This window comes from Schistocerca gregaria, chromosome 11 (assembly GCF_023897955.1).
Source record: "Schistocerca gregaria isolate iqSchGreg1 chromosome 11, iqSchGreg1.2, whole genome shotgun sequence".
In the NCBI taxonomy this organism is placed as follows: Eukaryota; Metazoa; Arthropoda; class Insecta; order Orthoptera; family Acrididae; genus Schistocerca; species Schistocerca gregaria.
In genome coordinates, this window is record NC_064930.1 from 112,209,683 (window position 1) to 112,235,045 (window position 25,363).

Below are 25,363 nucleotides of genomic sequence, written 5' to 3' on the forward strand. Positions count from 1 at the left end.
TTGTTTCTGCGAGCGAAATGCGACTGAAAGGAAAGCTTCATCGAGATATCGCAGACATCCAACTGGCTGTGCCAAAAGAGCAGATGAAAATTTCCCTGCTTACTTCCGAGACCTCCTGAAACATTGGCAACTATGTATACATAGCCTAGGGGACTTCTTCGACAGGAGTTAGGATCATTACTTGCCTAGCGCAATTTTCTATTTAAAAAAAATACCTTTTCTGGAACGTTACTAACAAACGGAGTATAATCTATACTGCAGCCATCATTAGCTACTTTCGTTTCCAGATAGAGAAACTCCTTTACTACTTTTAGTTTCTTCTTTCCTTATCCAATTTCCTTAGCATCTTCTGACTCAATTCAGCTACATTACAGTTTCCTTAGTAGAAAAACAATGTACTCTTTTGATCAAATCTGCACACTTGTCGTTCCTTGTGCTGTGTTAATAGGAGACACAGCTGTGGCAACAAGAGCAGTGGTGCCAACATTATGATGTCATCATGTTCCATCCCTCCTCCCCGACTTCTCCCACACCAAGCCCTTTTCTTGGAAATAGGCTATTCAAAGGGCTTCTAAGCCAAACTCATGTACTTTGGTCATCCAGTTACAGCTCATTAAGTGTATCTTCTTTCTTCGAAATACTCCAACCAGAGAACTTCTAGGCCAAAACAAACATAGTTTTCTCCCCTAATCACCACACAGTATTAAGCCATTAAAAAGAAACAGCATGTACAACAGCCATTAAAAAGAAACAGCATGTACAGAGAGCTGGCTATCTTGTCCTCTGTAACCTACTTGGCAACAACTAGAGTTTGATATTAGTATCAAACTAAAATAGAACTTTAAAAAACCGAAAAATTCTCTTTGTTATTTGGCAGAATACGTAAAGATTTGTTATATAACAATACAAAACTCATTTTGCTCAGTTACTTGCACTATTGGTATGACTTACAGGTTAAGCTACAACTGGTGTTTAAAACTTGACAGTGGACCATCAAATTAAGTGGCACAATGTTATTCCATAGTTTAAATTGTCTGTAATATTTATCAAAATATGTAAAAGATTTTGGCATTTTGATCTTAGGTCTACTTGAGGTAATCTTACTAGTGGTGAAAGCTCGAACTTTTATCATCTGAAAATTTTTAGAAATTTGTTGGGTAAAATTAGGTAAGGTCTTAGCAATCGGTGTATCAGGGGGAAGTATATAACGACAGCATATTGTTCTTGACTAGAAAAAAGGAATCTAATTGCTGATTGACTGTTACAGCTTTTTATTTCTTAGGATCTTAGGTCTACTTCAGATGGAACTCTTTTTACACGACACCTTTGGAAGTTTTTCAGTAATGGATCACTGCACCAAATACAAGTTTAGAGGAGAGTAAGATAATTTATCATGTTCACACTAGAAAAATATAGTTACCATTATTGAATAGCTGATTTAACTTTTTATTGTTTTCGATCGTCTGTTCTATTTGAGGTTATGTTACACTTGCAATACAGAAATGAACTTTAGCTCATGTTTTTTTAATTAATAAAAAATCTTACCAAGAACCATTTTAGGGGAGGAATAAGATCATCGTGTTCTACATGAGAGGGATATAGTTGCCATTTTGACTGGTTTTATATTTGCTGTACGTAGTGAAAGTTCTGACATAGTACCGTGTTTGAACCACATTGAGGAAGGGTGCAAGATTTAGAAGCTGGAGCTTTGGTGCCAATGCTGTTTAAAAAGTTCATATATTTTCCTCCTTATTATTAACTTTATATAATACCAAGAGCTAATCTCAAGATAAAATCTATAGCACATTTACTCACTGATGTCACATTTTCTCACAGTTTACAACAACAAACTGTACTAATACGACTGGTTTGGAGAGAGTTGTGTATCATGCAAAGGTATATATTCATAACGCTCAAGTATAAGTAAAGCCCCAAATATGACACACAAAATTTGTAAACACTTAACATCATGGTGGGTGCTTAGTTTGCCTGAAAGCTGCTTGGTTCGCATGAAAGCCTTGGTGTACTACTATGAGTCTCGGTAGCAGTAATTTCTTTGGCCAAGGTTCCACACAGAACTAAGTTCGATCTCTGATCCCAGATCAGAATTCAATATTCTCTTGAAAAGTAAAAGAGCATATTATCAAAATATGTAAATATATCTCCAAAGCAATACAAGACACATGTAGCTTTCTTAAGGGTACTACAGGTCTAACTTGTCATGTAAGTAGGCTACACTTGGTGATGGCTGTTGCTTGATCTTTACACTCATTTTTACAAGATCCAATGGAACGCCAAATTAAGTGAACTACGTCATTTCCACATAAAAATTTTATGTAATATTCCTCCAAAACTCGTCTTAGTTCAGCTGAAAATGGTGTGCAACCTGCCACAGACAGATGATCAGGACACTACATATGTGATGACCTCAGCCTGCCTCCCTTGTATGGGAATCTGCATAGCTCCTGACTCAGTACTTGTGTGTACAACATGCAACACGTTTCTAGCTGAGAGCTTTTAGGAATTTCAGTTTTACATTTCATCTCCATTGTGTCATACATTTATCTCAATAGTTTTCCACAAAGATCGCTGCACACATTGTGAAAGGGGCACCCTCTGTTATGCAACATAGGTATGAAACACCCTCTGACACATAACAATGGGACAAAGCACCCTCGATGACAACACACTGTTACAAAGTGTCCTCCCCCACACAGCACTGGTGTGAATCGCACCTGCCTCACAGCATTAGCACGAACAACCCTCGCAGTATTACAATGATACAAAACACTATGCACCACATTGGTAAGAAGCTCCCTCTACCATGTAATACTGGCATGAAACATATTCCACACCATGACATTCGTACAAAGTACCCACTATCACGAAACACTGGTATCATCAACAGTCTGCCACATAACACTAGTAGTACTGGGAGGAAGAACCCTCCCATAGGCAACACTGGTATGAGGCATCTTCATCCAAAGAATATTGGTATGTAGCATCTCATGGCGTATAACATTGGTATGTTGCACCCTCTGCCACATAACGTTTGTGCAATGCACCCTCCACTACATCAGATTAGCTTGAATCTCTCCATACCACATTACATAGGTAGCAAGCACCTCCACTGTATCTGAGTACATAGTATTATCATGTGCTTCATCACAGTTGTATTGTATGCTGTACAGGTATGTGCTCCCGATTTATAGTTCAAATGAGATGTTGGAACGTGATATGTTGTTTGATAGTGGTTATGTGTTCTCACACACTAGGCATTGATGTCACAACACACCTGATGATGATGTGTTTACGACTGAAACTGATTGTGTAGTAAACTAATCAATACATTGTGTTTGGTAACACACAGTATGCAGTTGGGCCAGTCAGTGCAAAGCTCCAGTCACTGCATGTTGGCAGAAGGCAGCTGCATGGTAGGAATGCAGATCACTACTGTGTGGAGGGCCTGTTATCTTCAGTCCCCCATTGTTTCCATTGTTTTTGACAAATCGCGCCTACCATTCTTGCATTGCTCCAGTGCACAGTTATTATTAAAGTTGCCATCTGGCCTTTGAACTCTTCTCATGAGACTGTCCACATCATTCCACAGCACTCATTCTACAAGTCCTCGCACTGATGCTGGCAGCTGCTGTCACAGTCCTGAAACTGTTAATTTATCACTGAGAAACATATCTGTGTGACATAAATTGTTGAGCATCTTCTGACAAAGCTGAAACAGTGCTTCCACTTTATCCTCAGCTCAAAGGAAATTCTCTTACTACGTTAGCTAGAATTTCCTATGAGCAAAATGTTTGGACAAACACCTCAAATTTTTGACATTGACTTAATGCTCTGTACATCCACTCCTGGCTATCTTCTTCCCTCACACTGGAGTCTTATTCTATTCGATTCGCTCAAATGTACTGTATGTTCCTTCACAGCTCTTGCATCAGATCAACTGTGTGAACAGTTGCTGGTCTATCGCATTCCAAATGATTGAATTATGCCTTTTCCCAGTGACACTTAAACGTTTCATGCCCTATCCTATGTAGTATTAAAACAATCTTGGAACATTATTCTGTTTCTTACTACATCATATTCATTTTTGGTTCCAATATTGTGATTCCTTTTTGCAGAGTTTCTACTTTGGCCATGTTGCCCAGTCACTGAAGATCAAAATTGGGGGGACAGAGGAGAAAATTTCCTGTACTCGCAAATTTTTGTACAGTGGTACTGCCAAGAACAACATACTGAAAATCACTATGTGTGGGACTGAACATTGGGGTGACATTTAAAGGCTACTCTTTTTAGTTGCTCTTGAATAACTCGAAACCTCTGCTTCTAGCAGAAATACTTGCCTGTATGAAACAACAGTTGATGGCTGTCTGAAATTAGATAGAAATAAATTCACTGAGTGTGAGTATTTTGGCATCAGGTGTTGTATGTATGGACGTGCTATGTGTTAGTGACATATGAAAATTTGTGCTGGATTCAAGTCCTTGTCCAGCACAAATTTTCATACATCACTAATAGGTAGCACAGTTATACCTAACACACCCGATACTAAGATATTCAGACTCAGAAAATTTATTTAGATCCAGCAAAAATGTTTCACCATACAAAATTAAACTAAATTACATTTCCTATGAAAAAAAGCAAGATTCATTTTTTTAGGAATGTTAGTTAACACAGTGCTGGCAATAGGAAAATTGCAGGCAATTAAAATAGTATTTTAATGATATACAACTGATGTTTACTGTTAAATTAAGTGGGCTAAGAGCAAATATTACATATGTGTACCACATTTAAATGCAGTAGAGCCATATCAAGAGGCAAACTGTATTCTGGAGGTGTGGCAGGGGGAAGAATGAGGGGGAAGGAGGGCAGAAGTGCGTAGGTTTGGTAGATATACAGAATGTAATCAACTAGTTCCCTTCATCATAGATCTGCAAACTGAAGAGGGGGCAGGCGATTCCCCAGTCTATCTAACCCACCAAATCACAAGAAACAACTGCAGGATGTTTCACAAAGTTAGCACTGACATTCTGCAGCTCACCTTATAAATCACTGGTGGCCAGCACGCACACATGCCAGGGGGAATCTATTTCCCCTCCAGCTGTGTAGAGTGGAATGATTCACCCAACATGTGTGCCTTGGTTTAATATTACTAATAACTCATATCTCTATTCCATGTAGTGTTGGCGCCCCCCCCCCTTCCCCACAGTACTGCAGAGGGTCAGTGTTAACTTTATGAACTTTCTTGCAATGTGGAATCCACTAGTCCATGAGAAAAAAATATACAGGACATTTCGTAGGAAATTTGATGGACCTTCGTTCTTTTTAATGATACATTTATGCTAGAAGCTGTCGTTTTCGAGTTATGCGAGAAAAAATAAAGGCGAACCTTACATGCCATCACTGTCCTCAAGCCAATGCTCACACTATGTTGTTAATGACATTCCTACTACCACTACCCAAAGTTTATTAGTACAAGAGTTCTCCTTCGTTGACTGGACCATAGGTGTCCTCTCATCTTTCTATGATTTAATTCACTCTACCTCACCTCACCAACAACACTCAGCATCCTCTTCTCTACAGCTTTTTCTATCTGTTTATTCGATTTCTCCAACATATTCCTGCCTAGGATATTTCAGTTCATTGTTCAGTGTTGCTTCCACTTAAGCAGTTGTTTCCTTTTATTTAAGTGGATCAGAGGTGATTTTATTTTCGACTTTTCTTTGGTGTATCCATGTTTCGGTTATTTCTGTTTCTGCCCTCATTTTATTTTTCTTTTCTGTCTGACCAATTCTCATTTCTATTTCTAGCTTTTCTAATTTGGTGTTACTAACTTTTACATCACTTTTCATCTTGATCTGACTTGCTTCCATTCCACATTGTGCTGCTTTCATTTTAGTTTGTATTTGACTGATTAAACTAATTAAGTGACTCAACAAAGCATTAGTGTTCACTTTTCCTACTGAACCTAACTCTACCTACTACTAAACCTGCCTTCCCCACAGTACTTGTTGTTGTTGACTGGATTTTTGAGTCAGTTGTGTAGCAGCACTACCATTTAAGATGGGAAAAGGTCAGCTTCAGCGCAACATTTCTGAGCGCACAAGTTACTCCCAGCTTGTTGACAGTAAGTTACGCTACCAGTTGTTGTGAAGTAGACTGGCGTCCACAGGACCGTAGACCCACTGAAAAGAGTGAATGCAGCAGTTTGCATGGCGCAGGTTACAGACAGAAGGGGCCCACTTCCCCAACCTAGATGCTGTGACTACATGACTCGGAGCAGCGTGTTAGCAAAACAGAGGCACACAGCTGCGTACAAATAGGCGTCGGTTCACTAACAAGGCATTCAAGAGTACAGCTCTCCTGGACGTCTGGGTGTATCACACCATGAGCTACACCCAGCAGTAGATGGGGCGCCAGCATTCCAGTCCACAGCAGGTCGCTGGTTCTACCTTCTGAGGCCCATGCAGGGTCCGCAGCAAGCCAGCGACGGGCCATGCCACGACGTGCTACTGTGGGCTGTCTTGTTGGCTCCCAAGACATGCCGGAGGCATCCCAAGGTGAGCGACGCTGGACCGCGGGCGCTCGTTGTCGTTGTAACCTCGGCCATGCCGGCGAGGAGGCACGCTGCGGGCGGCCATGCAGCTCCCAACAGGCGGCGCTGAAGTGACAGGGATTAGGAGCACTGAGTTGACTGCCGGTGCCTCCTGACATCGTCACAACTCCACAGCCGTACAAGGCCGACACACAGCAGTGTGCTGCATGGGTCGCTGAGGCAGCCATTCCACGCCGAGCCGTTTCACAGACAGCAAAGTGGTGTCATCAGCATTGCGGGACCTGGTGACACAGACCAAGAGGAACAGGACACTGTAGCTGGGAATAATAAATCACTTGGGAAACTCAGACAAGTTTTAATATGGCGCATCCTGACAGTTTCCATCCATGTCCAACACTCCTCTACAGTTGTTTCACATACACCCTCTTGCTCTTACACAGCGTCACATTCATCCACATACTCCATCGTCATCTTTATTGATACTATTTTAATGCCTTTTAAATTGACTTGTGCCCTGTTAAGCATAAAGTGCCACTCAATCGGTTTCGCTTGTCCCAAGCTTAATCTACATAGACTTTGTTTGTTATGGCAGTTACTATAGGCATTGTTTGTTATGGCAATTACAATACCTACAACATGGTCACCAGATGAAACAGTTCACTATCTCAGATTATCCTATGTCTACTATTTCTGTTACCAGTTAATTATTTTATAGACATGCTTGTCACTCAAACAGATTGAATAACTGGAATGCAAATCTTTACATTTGCTACAGTTGCATCAAAACGGATACAACCAGACTGTCAACTCCATCCTAACTCGTTACAGTGCCTTACAAGTGCTCTCTACTAGTTTTATGATACATGTACAAAATATATTTTGTGATTCAAAAATTATCATGTTGTGCATAAAGGGTTAACAGGACAACTTGCATCATAGAGCTTATCAAAAATATACCAAGAAGGAAGGGCATATGAAATTTGGTTTGACATATTAAGTAAAATGGACTAAGTGTTGGAGTTCATTAGTAACTGTTCAAGATACCTGTACAGGGCATGTAGATCAGAAGAATCAAGTGAAATCGGCGTAATATGTCTGCTAACAAAGACGATAGTAAGTGGCAAGAGAATAGGCCGAATCCATCGTGTATAACAGGAAAAATAGATAGAAACTCATGTGGCCTGTGCATTCATATATCAGCATTATTAGACACAAACTGAAATCTGTGAGTGTCACGCACTCACCATGACAAAAAGCAACTGTGCTGTGCAACTGTGCTGAATAACTTTGGTGGCATGAATAAGGGAAATAACAGCCTACACCGAAAATTGTAAAAGTGGCTGTGGGACCAATACATATATACAGTATGGGCTCTTAATATCGGAAATAACATACATGTAAAGAATCAAGATAATAAGAGGAAGTCATGTAAGACTAGTATAACCATACTGTAACCTAATTGTTGTGATGTATTGTGGAAGAATTTGTTAACTGAGTGAACAAACCATCTCATGACTTCAGTGTATACAAATAAAGATTTTATCAGCCTGTATGCAAATTAGCGAAGAGTGAAGGCTACATGGTGGGAAGGGGGAAACCATTTCATAAAATAAAACGTAAACTTAATTTAAAATAACCATGAATACAAAACTACCACCTAAGCCACTAATGTCACCCACCATGTATATGCAATGGGTCAATGTAATGGATAACTGTAATCTGGACATAATGATCAGTAACAGCTTATAAGTGGAGTGGGTGTGGGTACATGGAATAACTGTCTGCATCAAAACTATAAAAATGAAGAGAAATAAAAACATTTATTTGAGGAGAGAGGAGAAAGACAGTGAGGATCGATTATATAAATGGAACATATGGGCACTAATACACAAGGGGGCCAGGGGGAACCCATTACACAAATAAAGCACAAATATGATGTAATCTAACTATGAAAACAAAACCACCACGTGGGTCACCAATGTCTCACATCATGTATATGTAGTGGATGAACAAATAAGAGAAGCTGATCTAGATGTAAGAACACAGTGACCTAACTACTATGACCTATCACCTGCGATTGTGGCCCCCAAATAAACACTGCAGTGGTATAGAAACCATAATATGAGAAAGAAAACTCAGCTCTATGTAAGTAGTGGCTTCATTTTCCCGAAAGACATCACAAAGAAAGTGTCATGGGAAAATATCTAGTATCTGCACCTAGCAGAAACACATCAGAAGACGTTTTAACATCATATCCATAAGTAATTACAACTGACATCCTATACTGATCATACCAGCACTTGCAGTAGGCACTCACATATGGTGAGACTGCAAAGAGAAGTAGAGCAAACGAGAGTGTCAGACAAGTAAACAACATCTCCTAAGACAGCGACATAAAGTAGTTGAACTGAATTTGTTTATGTATAGGGTCCATATGCAGTATAAAATGCGCAACTAAGTGAGCATCAAACTGGTCTTATGTGCTGCAGAGTCATGTGTGACATGTAATATATTCATGCAGAAATACAAACATTAACAACAACAGTCTAATATTATGGAATAGCAGCTGATATATCGTAAAGATCAACAACAAATAACCAGTACACAGCAAGTTGGACATGTAACAAAGGCTTTACATTGAGATATTACATGACCAACAATCTCCAACACATGACTGTCATACTGGTTTATGCAGACAATAATATCTATGAAAATGACAAACTTTTATGTTGGGTACCACTTACTTTAATACATTTCATGTTGTTCGTCTAATCCAGCCGAAAAATGTCTTATTCTTAAATTCTGCCAGCCAATCTAACAACTTTTCTGGATTTTGGAGGGTACAAAGATAGATTTTCAATTCTTTGAGGACATTCATAGCTCCACTTCTGTCTAGAATGTACAACATCTCGAGATTTTCTTCCAATGCTGGTCGCTGTATGGTTTTCAGTGCGAAAGTGTTGTCTCAAAGTTGAGAACTTAAAACAGCGTTTAATGCTACATGCTGATTCCAACTTTCACTAAATGTCCTACCAGTCTGCCCCATAAATATTCTATCACAATCACTAATCCTGTACACACCCAATTTTACAAATATATCATACCACTCAATATAGTAAGTAATATAGTCATGCCAGTTTTGGGCCAAAGAGCATTTCCGAGTAAAATTTCCAGGATGCCAACCAAGAATCCAATTTCACTGTTTCCCCAGACGACAAAATCTCATTTGCGTATATCGAATAAACTAAATTCTCATCTAAATATTTTCAAATCTAATAAATTTCAATCTTTATAAAAAATAACCAAAAATTCACATATGCTTATATCGAAAACAAAATTCCCGTTTCCTCATTTTAAAAATGTAAACGCTAAAATTTTTTGTTCTTTATAAATAATAATCAAAGAATCTCAAAGGTACATTTGACTGAAAGAGTTTTAATGAAGATAATAGATCAAATTTTCTCCTCTATAAATACAATGGAAGAAAAGGGAAACAAAGTTGAGCTCTTAAAGAACTAAGAAAATTATAACAAAGGAAAGTTTGGATTGAGTTATAAAGGTTTAGAAAATTATTGTAAAGGAATTGGTTACTCCAATGTGATTAGTGAAGGTTGAATTTCTTATTGATTATTTTAATAGGAAAGAAATGAATGAAGAAATAAAAAAGATAGAACTAAGCTCTACACTTTAAAAGAATCTCGATCAATTGCTTAAAAAGAAAAATTGAGGACCTATTCTTGATTTCATAAACAAAAGTTAGTTGATATTATTGGAAATCATGTTGACAATATTAATAACAATGATCATGATGATGATGAATTAAATAAAAATCCCTTAAAAGAACTTCATCAGATCTATAAGCCAAAAATAAAAAATAATTCTAAATTTAGTAAAAGTCAGTTAATTAATTTTATCAAAAGAACTAAAGATAACATTAATAATGATAACAATGTGACTAGAAAAACCTTTAATTGAACGTCATAAGATCTGTAAAATGAATAAATTACAAAATTATTCTAATTTAATAAACAACAATAAATCTTATCAATAGATAAGTAGAAAGTTTTAATAATGGTAACAATAATGAGAACTATTTTAAGAAAGTTCTAGAAGTTAATATCAATAAATTAAATAATAAATTATTAGAAAAATTTACCAGGTTTCAATTTTCTAGATGATGAAGGTTTTTTCATATCAACTAAACGAAACTATGGAAAAGCTTCAGTTTTCACAAAAGGGGAATAATTAATGTAATTAACAATATTGTTAATAGTGTGGAAAACAAGAATTTTTTGCAAATTAAAGAAGAAATAATTACCAAATAAAAGAATATTTTAATTCAAAGAAAGTCATATAATTTAAAATGAAACATCATTGTAGTTTTAAAAGACAGGAAGAAATACAAGAATCTAATTTAATAACAAGCAGTTAAAATTTATGTAGAACAACTGATTTAGAAGATTATTAGGAAAAATCAACAAATAAACTATTTACTGAAATGGAAGAAATCCTAAGGAAAAAATGTTGTTGGTCTTTATTTTATATTGGCAATTTAGAATTAAATGTTAATAGGCAAAATACAATTTTTCCTTCTTCTTATATCGATTTATGTGAAGTAATTAAAGATAAAAAAAGCTGTACTTAATACTGAAAACAAATGTCGAAAATGTTTTCTTTATTCGGTGAAATCAGCTTTATATCAGGTAAACGATCATGTAGAATGAATAAATAATTATGAAAATATTGGATTAAAGATGGATGTAATTTTTGAAAAATAAAAAATTGATCTTCATATTCAGTTATCAGATATTCTAAAATTTGAAAACAAATAAAATATTTCAATTAGTTTTACGCCTATAAAAGCTATGTACGAGAGATACCATAAACAGAATAAACAAGAAAAACATGTCAACCCTCTTTTAATTCGAAATGAAAGTAACTCATATTATCGTTGGATGAAAATCTTTCTAGTTTAATTAGTACACATACAACTAAAAATGGACCTAAATTTATCTTTGTGGTAAATGTTTAAGAAATTTTCATTTATGAGAAATATTAGAAATTCATGAAAAGGATTGAAAAAACATAAAGAAGTAAAAATAAATATGCCTTTTACACGTCAAAAAATTAAATTTAAGAACGATAATCTTTCTTTAAATGTATCTTTTTTAATTTACTCACATTTCGAATGTTTATTAAAAGATATTGAAACTTGTAAACCAAATTAAGATGTTCACCTTTTATTAAAGAAATAGCAGTTCATAATAAAGATATGGATGCAACTCAAAATAATGAACAAAATAAATTTCTCTTACTAAACTTTTTGAAGATGATTTTCTTTAAAATTTTCGATGCATTTAAATTTATGTCAAATCAAATTTTACAAAAGACCAATTTTGAGAAATAGCAATGTATTTTGAAGATTAACAACTGTATTGAATAACTGAAATTAAAAAAGTAGTTTATCCTTATGAATATATGGATGCTGAAGATAAATTACAAGAAACAAAATTGCCAAAAAAGAGAACGTTTTTATTCGAGACTGAATAAAGATAATATTTCTGTGAAGACTATAATAGACCAAAAACAGATCGGGAAAAATTTATTATTGAAAATTCAGATGAATATACAGGATTGTAAAATACATCTGATGTTTCAATTTTAGCAGATAATTTCGAAAATATTTGCGTTACTTGTATTAAATCTTATAGACTTGATGCATCTTAGTATTTTACTGTACCAGGAGTAGCTTGGGATGCTATGGTAATAATGACATAAAATAAATTAGATTTATTTCACGATTATGATTTGATTAAATTTCTTGGAAAATGAATCTGAGGCGGAATTTTTCAAAGTATTAAAAGATTGGTAAATCATATAACAAATATATGGAAAATTTTAATTTAAAAAAATCATAAGATCTAGAATATTACATGCAAATAACTTAAATGGATTCCTATGACTCAGCATTTAGCAATTACAAATATAAACTGGATGGATCCAAAATATTTTCATGCTACAAAATTCTTACAATACCAGACTATTATAAATGCTAATCATATTTTTGTAGTTGAATATCCAAGAAAATGACATGATTAACATAAAGATTTAGTTTTAGCACCAGAAGGAGGAAACATGTTTTTCACAAAATCATTAAACTTGTAGATAAATAATTTCTTTATCTTTTAGATGATTTATTTTAATTTCTCATCCTTTCAATGAGCACAGTTATGAATAAATTTAGAAGTTTTTTTTTTACTTCCATTCCACATATTTCACAAATAATGTTTCTGATCTGCCAATTAGAAAGAGGTTCTCTTTGTCTCTTTCTCTGACAACCATTCAACATGATTTTGAAGGCAAATTATGCATGTTATTTAATTTCTTTATAAATTTCTTTATCTTGATTGCACAGTAGATGAATCATGATACTATTGGAATACTATCCGACAGAAATGAAGAAATAAATACATTATAGAAACTACCTGGCAGATTAAAGTGTGTTCCAGAGCGAGACTCGAAGTCAGGACCTTTGCCTTTTGCGGGCAAAAGCTCTACCTGCGAAAGTAAAGCTGTGAAGACGGGGCGTGAGTTGTGCTTGGATGGTTCAGTTGGTAGAGCACTTGCCTGCAAAAGGCAAAGGTCCAAAGTTCGAGTATCGACCCAGCTTACATTTTTAATCTGCCAGGAAGTTTCATATCAGCGCAAACTCCACTACAGAGTGAAAATCTCATTCCGACATATATTATTACCACATGTTGATCGACGATTAAGTGATGAAATTATATGATTATGATTTTAATTACAACTAGTATGTAACGAGTACACACTTAAAAAGTGCAATATCAAATAGATATTATTAGAGATAGACTTCTAAACTGTAAAGAATTTTCAAGAATTAATTATGTGCCAAATTCAACAAGCTTATATCAACAAATGGAAGCAAATTTTGGAATTTGGAAGTTATTTCAGTTCTTTGGTGAGTATTTACCAGAAGAGTTTCGTGATTATATAAATAATCTAGCAAATATTTCTTAGAAACAAAACTAAATAGCAATTTATTAAGAAACAATTCATTAGCATAACAAATGAAAAATATACTAAATCTTTTATGTAAATGGGATCGCTAGGGGTATAAAAATTAATAAACTTATTTATAATAACAAAAATTTTATAATGATTATTGTGGAATAAATAATGTGTGGTTTAAAGCGAAAGACGTTTCTAATCTTTCAGAATATTGTAGACGATATTACAACATGTGAAGAAATTATTAGTCTCTGATTTGAGGTGTCTGACTTTTCTGAGTTTTCATTATTGAATCTGTGCTATATTCTCTAACTATAAAATCTAAAAAAGAAAAAGCAAAACCAATTAAATGTGGGTCACTTATGATGTTCTACTATCTATTAGCAAACATGGTTCATATAACATGAAAGAGAAAATAGCTCACTTGGAAAAATTGAATAATATCAAAGATAACAAGAATATACAGTTTCAGGGAAGTAATTCGTGATCAGTTGAAATAAAACAAAATAAATAAATATATTACTACCCCATGTTTTCCTCAATTAACTGGTGAAAAGTTAAGACCTACTTTTGATATTACAAGAAATTTGACTACGATTTTAATTATGAGTATTATGATGTTTGAACACAATTAAAATTGACAAAATAAAATAAGTATTATCAGAACAGACATCCAAATTGTGAAGAATCTTTAAGAATTAATGATGTACCATTTATACAACCAATTGAAAGAAAATTTAGTAGTAAACTACCGTCGAAATTATTTCAATATTTCAGGTAATTTTTCATGAGAACATTTGTTTTAGGATGGAAATAACCTTACAAACATTTCTTATAATATAAAACTAGATTTCCATGTACTTTTTTCATAATTCAGTTTTAGTATATTGTTTTTATATACATTTAATAAACAAAATCCATTAAATCCATCATTTGATTCCATTATCTAAAATTTAACAATAGTTTTGACATTAAATAGCTTTTGTTAAACTGTATTTGAACTTTTAAATAACTTCTGCCTTCATCAATGAAACATTAAACATTATGAAAATTATATTCACAACCAAACATATTTAAAGTTCAACTATGGAACTCCACTTATTGACAATGTGAAAAATTACTTTAGTTTTATTACCCAATTGTTGTGTGATTATCGTAATCCACCCATTTCACATAAACTTTATTACCTTGCTTATTTAAAACTCAACACGGTAAATATCTGTAAACTTGGGTTTCAGTAGTTCTTGTTTGTAAAAAAGTTTCCTTATATTGGTTTCTGTTTAAATCTTTCAAATTGTATGTGATCACAATGAATAATATCTTCAATTTCAAAAATTTCTGTTGACCAATTTGCTGTATATAAACTTCTTTTAATTTCAGTTATTCTTATTGTATCAGCAGTTTTATGTTTAATATGTAACAAATTACTTTCAATAAGCATTTTTCAGTTTCATTATCTATGTCCTTTTCTGTTGTGTTATATTTGTCAGCTAATTTCGAAACCGAGTTATAATTTCCTTGAAGAACAAATTCCCTGGACATCTTTTCTTTCAATGTTCTATTGAACTATTCAACATCAGTTGCTTTTAATTCACTCTAAGTGTTATTTTTTTCACAAATTCTTGAAGTTATTTCTTCTTAAGTTCTTTTTGGTTATCCATTTGCAAATTCTTTGGTTTTCTCTACTCAAATATTTTTATGCAGAATGATTTAAATTCTTACCTATTTCATCTTTAATCTGAATAACCCAAACAAATTTTGAAAAATGTCTATAACAGTTAATAAACATTTATAGCCATTATTTATTTTCGAAATTACTTTCAACTTTCCAGTGTCTATTTCGTTTAAATCAGCTTGCTGTAAATAATCTATTTTAAAAGAAATTACATTGCCCCCTTAAAAATCATTTTCAATGTTTTAAGCAAATCATTATTGATTTATTCACAAATACTTGAATGATGTGTTTCAGGGACATCCCCTTTGCCTACAAAATTTCTTTACTGAATTTCCTTCTTTTAGTTTAATAAATTGAACAAAGTCCTTCAATTCTTTGCTATACATTTTTAGTTGGTAACCTTCTAGGAAGAAGTGTTTCAGAAAAATTTTTGCACTTCAAACAGTAATGTGATTATCATTCTTAATTTATATAGAATAAGAATTAAATTAAATGTTTCACCAAATACAATTATCTTTACAGCAGTTGGAATAGTATTAACAGAACTTTTTAAACCAAAGGTAGAAAATGTTATTTTTGAACTATTTTTATTCCTTGCATTTTAGGATTTATTTTATAAAGCTGATCAATAACACTCAACAAAATACAAAAAAATTAAATGTTAAGACTGTTTATATTTTTAGTAACATCACAAAATTTTTAAGCATAAAATCATATATATTGAAATTGTGTAATTCTATCCCCCTCCAGGCATAAAAGTACATTCAGTAATTTGTATATCACATATTTTGTAATTAAGTCTTATTAGCTCATTTTAGTGTGGTGTTAAATGTATTGCTGAAACAAAATCTTCAGTACTCTATCTTGTAAAATAGTTAGTTAGTCCTTGTTTATTAATATAATAGCATTAAACATTATCTCGATATCCTACTTGAAGAATAATAATTTAGAAACATGTTTAACACATTTATATATTGTTCTAAATGTCTTGTTTCCAAATTTATTTTAATAACTGCAATCAAATTATCAACAGGTTCGTTATGATTAACATCTCTTCGATTTCTAAAATAAATATAATATTTAGTTACTTTAAAAATAACTTTTAAATCTTTTCTGAACTTGCCTAATAAATCATTTATTTGTCTATATACTGAAAATTTAATGTCCTTAATTTGTGATTGAAAATCCTGATGTTCTAATGACTGAAAGTGTTTTGATTTCCTAAATCGTTACTGAGTTTGTTTCAAAAAATGATCATTTATTAAATTTAAAATATGATTAATCCTTTAATTCTTGTGAAATAGTTGCAAACCAATAAACACAAATGAACACAAATTACTTCTTCCAAACTTCCTGTTCTTTCAATAATGAACTAAAGATTATGTTTTACCTAATATTTATCTAGTAGTTTTGGAATATTTCCACCATATGAAACAAATACCAATTTTATGAAATTATTTTTATAATAACAAATCCAATAAGTTCTAATATGATCAGAAGTATCTAAACTTATTATTCCGAATGTTAAATTTTTTGGTTACGTTAGGTATCTCACCAGTTATACAAATATCACAAAAATGATTAAGTTTTAATTAACTTATTCTTCTATGCCAAAATTAGGTAAAGGATTACAAAATTTTTTAATTGTTTCAAATTTTTGACTGGGTTTCCTTGCTGCATGTTGGATCCTTCTCTAGATGGTGCTTTGTTTTCCATTTCCAAATTATTTCTTTTGTAATTCTTATTCTTTATCTCATTTTTTATTATGTAGAACTGCATTTGTGATTGGTGTAGAACCACCAGGACGTAAAACAACATTTGCTAAATAAGATAATGTGGCTAATAGTTATGGATGAATTCTATGTTTGCATTGTGTTATATCTGAACTTTCATTCGTTTTGTTAGACATTCAATAACCTTAATTACAACAGCTATAGTTAATGAAACAAGTTAATTTCTACCAGTTTTTAATAACCTGACGATTAGGGTTTTGAATTGTCGATTTTATTTCTCTTTTTTATGTACACTGGTTAAAATGGTACAATAATATGTTCATTATTTAATTTAGTTTTAATTGATTTTGGTGTAGTTTTACCAGTTGATTGTAAAATATAATCAGTCGAAAAGTTATTCACTTGTATAGTTTAAAAAATAATAAAGATTTTTTATGAACTCTATCCATTTTTATCAAACTGCAGGCTTAAGACTGCTTCAGCTGGAACAATTCCTAAATCCACTTCTAATTTACATTTTCCATACTTAATTTCTCTAACTGCAGTTGCAGCTATTCTTTCTCCTAAAGAAGCATCACTTGCGTGCATTCTTTCTTTTGCAACTAATTGAAGTATTTTATAAGCTTCATGTCTTTTTTCTTAGTCTTTATTATCTCTATATAAATAAAATGTACTTTACATGCTTCATCTAGTGGAATAATTCCTTGATCTTGTCTAGCCAATCTTCCTCTAATTTGGTTCCTGGGTCACAAAATTTATAGCATGAAAGATATACTTCAAATGGTAATTTGTTGTTTAAGTATTAACTAATCCTTTTTGGTGTTACTGACATTTCGAAAATGTATGTCGTAACTTATTCAAAAATATAATTAATATAATTAATTAACTAACTAATATTCTTCATGGATCATTAAAAATAAAATTACTAAACTTGTTTGTTAACATTTGTGATTCCAACTTTTTCATAATAATAATTCTTATTTCCAGTTAATTCTTCACTATGAATTACTGTTATTCTATCAGTTAAATCTCTAACATGAGTCATCCAAATATATTTTCAATTGGTTTTTCTGAATATTTTTTTACCTATAACAAAGTTCATCTCATAAATCAGTAATATTTTTTCAGAAAATTATAAAATAATTATTCAGTAATTATTTTTATCAAAGAACTATATTTATTTCCTCTAAGTGATTTTATTTTATCTTGATTACATTCATTATATATGTCATTTGAATCAAATAAATTCTTGCTTAACTTTGTAAATGAAGAGTAACAATTCTGTTTCTAAATCATTAATAGTTATTTGTTTCCTAGTTAAAAGTTTCTTTAATGCGCCTTTCTCTTCATATTCTGTTCCACAAATTTTTAATCTAACATTATAGAATTCTAATGGTAGTTACCAATATATTTGTAAGGACCAAAAGGACTTAAAAACAAAAAAGGATTTTTATATGATTGCTAAATTGTTAAAGTCTTTCACTTACATTCATTTTTATACACATCTTTGTCTTTTAATTTTGATCTTTCCTCTTCAGAGTTTTCTAACAATTTACTTATTTCTGATTCTCTTAATGTGAAGTCATACCTTGCAGGATTATCATCAATCCAATCAGGTAATGGAATATCATCAAGTTCTTCTAAATAGTGTTGATTATAAAGAACCATTTGTTTTCCTTGCTTAACTATTCAATTATTTCGATAACCAGCTGATCTTCTTGATTAAATTTTTCACATTCAGTATGTGGTTGTTTTTTCTATTAAGAAAATTCTTCTTTTAATTATTCTCTAACTTTTTTATTTTGCTTGTTTTTTTAACAATTTCTGGATCGTATTTTGCAAACATTTATTAAGAATAAAATAATGATAATAATTTATTATTTTAGTTTTAATGTTTATGTTTATCATTTATGTTCAACATTTTATGTATAACATTTATATTCCATGTTTATGTTGAATGTTAACGTTTAGTATTTATTTTTAATGTCTTATGTGTAATGGTTATGTTCAATGTTTATGTTTAGTTTTTGTTCATTATGTTCAATGTTTAAAAAATGTTTAATCTTTGCCTTTCTTAATTTGTCTTGTCATGTCTATTGCTACGAAACTAAATTTATTTTTACACTATATTTACTACTTAGTTCTTTAAATTCATCGAACTTTAAATCACCACCAAAAATTAATGACAAATATGATTTAAATTCGTTTTATCTTGTCTAAAAACATTTAAAAAATTTGAATTGTCTACCATTAATTGTTTTGGAATTTGAATAAGTTTGATAAGTAAAAAGTCTATCCCTTTATATCTTTCTTTGTTAAAATATTCTGTTACCATATCTAGACTTTCAAAAATGAAATTATAAAAAACTCTAACTGAATTAGCTTCACTTATTCAAGGGAATATTTTCATCATTATTTTCAATAAAACTAATAATTTTTTCGTTCATTATATCGTCAATTTGTTCACGTCTTTTTATACACTCTTTATATTTTCATTGAACTAAACCTTTTGAATGGACATACAAATGATAAAAATTTCCCTACGTAGCTTCTCTGGTGCTAAAATGTAATTATCAATAATTAATGCTGTTTTTCGACAACCACTTGGTCCTAAGGTTACACATCGAATAGCATGTGGTAAAAGTATACATTATATATTTTTTAACTTGTGGAATTCTGTTGTTAGTTCACATTTCGTAATTTATTTACATAATGTTTAACAAATAACTGAGTAAATTATTTCAATTGAGTATAATTCTCCTCTTCTGGAAAAACGATTAACTCTACCAATGAGAGTTGGTTTTTATTCAACTTTTGTACTTCCAAGTATACCATCGAAATGAGAAGCAATGGAAATTCTTGTTGATCAATAAACTTCGAAAAATGTAGATAACTTATTCATTCGAAAATTCAAATACTCATGTTAATCGATAAAATTTGAAATAGAATTCCAATAGAAACTGAAAAAATTTATATGTCCCTATAGAAGAAAATAATATTGGAAGTTTTTTAGGATTTAATAACCAAATTTTTGAAGCTAATAAAATAACTGTGACTAAAGATATTCCTAAAATTATGCCATTTGAATTTATTAATGTGAATTTAAATATGGGTGATTGAATATTCATTAAACATAATGATCGTTTTCATCAAGAAAGTCTCATTATCACTTCATTTTAGTTTCATTCTAAATTTGGTAGCCTTATACTTTATGAAGCAAATTGTCCTTAAAGTTACAATTTTCGATACTATTCAAAATTTATAATCTACTATAACTGATGAATAAGTGAATTTAACTGTTTTTAATGGTGTTCATGTAACAGGTGTTTTAGAAGTGAATTAAAAAATTATTTCCTTAATAAATCATGAAACAAACTGAAAGATAGTAATATTACTTATTTCTTGATAATGAGAAAACAAAAAATAATTTTAATATTCCCAGAGAAGGAAACTGAATTAATATTAATAATGTTGCTGGTTGTATTCGTCCTAATTTTTCACAACTTTATACGACTTTGATGTTATTCACACAGATTGAATGGATTTATCTTCACATGATGCTAAACCAGCTATTAAACCAATTAATACTTGTTTTAAAATGGTTTGACATTATTACATTTGAAAAAGGTAATACACTTTATTTAGTATCTAACATCTTTTTATTTTCTTCTTCAACTCTTAATTGTATAACTTCTTCCTTTTCGAATGAATTAAATATGGAAGGTCATATTCTTAACAATGGAAATATTAAAACTAAACGCAATGAAGTTCTAGGAAAGATCAAGAAGTTTCTATTCAGTGTGGGACTACTGAAAATGATAATTTTACACTTCCAAAAGAAGGTAAAATTGTTGTAAAAGTACGGAAATTCTTGTTCGTGTCGTTAAATACAAACCAGAATGTTCACTTGAATTAGAACACGAGAGACTTTATAATTCAAAAATTCCATTTTATTTCTTTGAACCACAGACAAATGAATTTGCTGGTTTACAGGAAAAACTAACTTTTAATTAAATATTACTAATTATTATAATTCTACAGAATTTGATATGCCTCACTTTATTTTTGTCGTTATTCAAAATTATCGAATTTATGTAATTAATGTGTTTAGAAAAATGAATTCTTTATCATCTCAAAAAACAACAATGAAGTTATGTGCCTTCTTTAATGAAGTTTTTCCAATTAATACAATTGCTTATATTACTATGTATGGTAGAAAGAATTTGACTTATGATCACATAGTATAATGCTAACTTAAAATTTCTAATTATATAAATGAATGGAGAATTAGAATAAGAATTAAAGATCTTTAGTCGTCTTGTTTTCATTTCGTTTTCAAATATTTTCAGAAAACTAGAGAAGATAAAACTGAAAAGCATCAGTTCTTCAAAAATTAAAACAGTTAGAGAGAGAAATTGCAAATCTATTAACCGAACTTAAGAATTAAAATAATGGTTATTCAAAAGTATTCACTAAATTATCAGAACTTAAAATACATAAATGTTACTTAACTTCAAAACCTGAACTTTCACCTACTAAATATTTAATGAAATTTTCCAATATACTAAAATCTTTAAAACTGATGATGATAAATTAGATAAAACTGTAAATTTACATTTTGTTTATCGAGGTAAAAAAACAAATAATGATCGACCCATTCATGTTATTTAATTTGAATAAATTTTAAAAATTTTGTGTTTTTCATGTAATTAAATTAAAATTCCCTTTTCTACAATTTTGTAAGTTTTTAAATAGTTCGAATTTGTTTGCCATATTTGTTTGTATTGTATTTATGTACACTTTTTTTCATTATGAGATTTTATGGTTGGGGGCAACTGTGTGATTGGATGCTTGGTTGATATCATCGAAATTTGACTCAGAAATGCTCTTTGTCCACAGTCGGCAAGACTATACTACTGTAGTATACATGTATGAGTACATTACATATGTTATTTCTATTTTGGAAACTGACATGTATATTCCACTTCCTCACGATTTGCATCACTTTGGTGGAGATCTCAATCAAGTAATCTACTGAGGAATATACTATTTTCTTTGGTGCTTTACACACTGCACTAATTTTGTTCAGTAGATTATACCATTTATTCATAACAGTCATATATATATATCTGGTTTACAGTCACTGGGTTATACCCATTTTTAAGTGCTGTATCTTTCAAAACTAAGATTTCATGTTGTCTCCCATACTATTCCTGTGGTATTTCACACATTCACTAATAATACTAAATAAAAATATTTTTCAAAAAATATTTATCACAATGCGCCAAGGCATTTTCTATAAATGCCAAAGTAATGAAATCCTTCCTTATTAATCAGGGTGGGCAGTGGGCTGGCTCACTATTATTTGTATATTGTGCCTCATGGAGTGTCGGCATCTCTGCTTGGTAGAGAATTTGTGGATGATTGATGAAAACTATTATGCAACCAAAGCTCTCACTGGTATGCTTAGTACCCTTTCCTGAGGACCAAAAAACCTCCCATCTGTGAAACATCCTATTGTGTGGTGCATTTAATTGGTGTTTACCCTGTTGAGACAGCCCTACTTCATCTGCTCCCATAGATAACGCATTCGCCAGATCGTAACTGTGATTCACTATAATTAACCATCTGCTGACAGACCAAAATGTGACAGAAATCCGGCATCAGATATGGGGTAAGTGACATTAGTGACTACAAAAGTCTGTGGGAGCTTGCATGGAAGACCCAAGTCCAGTGTCCATACTTCTTCCCTGCAGCTTTCAGTGCCGTCTCATTTGCTACTTTGAGTCTATCTTGTGTCACCTCGATAGACTTAACATTTAGCTATTTCGGATAGACCCAAATCTCAGACCCAAAATCCACCAAAAAACTCTTGCTGGAGATGCACTTGGGTACAACTAATGTGTATGAGTTGAGTCATGCTGTCAACCTCGCATCGAACTGTGGATGACATACGTCGTTCAGGCCACGCAAAGACTACTATTGCAGTGGATGATCGCTACCTACTGATTATGGCTCGTAGGAACCCTGACAGCAACCTCACCATGTTGAATAATGTGTCTTGTGCAACCACAGGACGTCATGTTATGACTCAAACTGTACGCAATAGGCTGCAAGATGCGCAACTTCAATCCCGACGTCCATGGCGTGGTGCATCTTTGCAACCATGACACCAAGCAGTGCAGTACAGATGGACCCAACAACATGCCGAATGGTCCACTCAGGATTGGCATCATGTTCCCTTCACCAGTGAGTGTCAGGGACGTGTTTGGAGACAACCCGGCCAGGCTGAACGCCTTAGACACAGTTTTCAGCAACGTGGAGATACCCAGCTGTTTTGGGGTGGAATTATGGGAGACCGACGTACGCCGCTGGTGCTCATGGAAAGTCCGGTAACGGCTGTACGATATGTGAATGCTATCCTCCGACCGAGAGTGCAACCATAACGACAGCATATTGGCGTCGCATTCGTATTCATGGACGACAGTTCGTGCCCCCATCGTGCACATCTTGTGAATGAATTCCTTCATGATACTGACATCACTCAAGTAGAGTGGACAGCATGTTCTCCAGACATGAACCCTATTGGAAACGCCTGGGACAGATTCAGAAGGGCTGTTTATGTACTATGTGACCCACCACCGACTCTGAGGGATCTACGCCGAATCGCCGTTGAGGAATGGGACAATCTGGATCAACAGTGCCTTGATGAACTTGTTGATAGTATGCCATGACGAATACAGGCATGCATCAATGGAAGAGTACGTGTACAGCAATCTGGACCACTAGCTCTGAAGGTCTTGCTGTATGGTGGTACAACATGTAATGTGTGGTTATCATGAGCAATAAAAAAGGCGGAAATGATTTTTATGTTGATCTATATTCCAATTTTCTGCAAGGGTTCCGAAACTCTCAGACACGAGGAGATATAAAAAAATTTTTTGATGTGTGCAATAATGAATTTCAACTGCAGTTTTTCAGTTTCATTAGTTATTACATCATATGTACTGAACGATGTGCCGTACAACAATATAATTTTGCTGGTATTTTTAGTGGTAAGCGTGAATACTGTCTGCAAAATGAGTAGCTAATGCAGTTAGTAGTAAAGACGAAAGAAAGTAAAACGTCGTTCCTGATGCTGAGAATGAACAGCGAAAATGCAGTACACGATAAACTTACTTCTTTTCCTCACTGCATGTGAGTTGGCGGGGGGAAGATCTGCAATTATTAAAACTTTCAACATGGCTGCCTTTTCAGAGACTGTTGTAAGGTAAAATTAAAACGGTGTAGCCCTTGGTCGCGAAAATGAAGTCTTTCTGCCTTCATCATAAATAAAACATTTAAAACTGACATGTCATAATGTCATATATAAAATAAATATGAAGCGATGACGCTTTAGTCACAAAATATTCAAATAGAAAACAGAGAGGCAAGCCACTAAGGGTTACACCACATGTCAAGCTGAGGTAGCATCAGACTGAAAATTACGAGTACATATAAAATTTGTTGCATGTCACTAAGTGTTCTCGTTCTGAAATACTGCATGAATGAAATCTGCACATTCACACGTATGGGCTACACTTGTTTTTCATCCCCACCTTCACCCCTTTGAAACAGAGACTCTTCCCACACAGCAAGTGATATGTGTACCACGTTTGGTTCAAATCAGTCCAATGGTTTCGGCGGACATGCAAATCTTACATACACACATACGTACATTTTTGTAGTCTATATGATTAGTGATCCGATTTTGATGAAATTAAGACAAAAATATGCTTAAAGGTGTACTCAAGATACCTGCAGAAATCTATGAAAATTTGTCAGGCAATTTTGCAGATTAGCGTGTTCAAAGACAGGCAGACAAGAAAGTTTTCCTACAGCCTCAAATCATTATACCTTTTTTCTGTCATCTCATTTTGATAAATATAGCCTGTTCGGTGCCTCTAACCTTTAGAACAACTACCAAGAAGACAAACATAGAAATAGATATCCTCGGTTTCGCAAAGCAGCTTAAATCAGTTAATAAAAGAAAGGCTTCCAGTCCACATTGTATACCAGTCGGGTTCCTTGCAGAGTATGCTGATACAATAGCTCCATATTTAGCAATTATATACAACCGTTCACTGACAGAAAGATCCATACCGGTACCTAAAGAATGGAAAATTTCTCCAGTCACACCAATACTAAAAAAGGGAAGTAGGAATAATCCATTGAATTACAGGCCCATATCACTAACGTCGATCTGCAGTAGGGTTTTGGAACATATACTGTGTTCGAAAATTATGAAGTACCTCGAAGAAAACGATTTATTGAAACGTAGTCAGCACGGATTCAGAAAATATCGTTCTTGTGAAA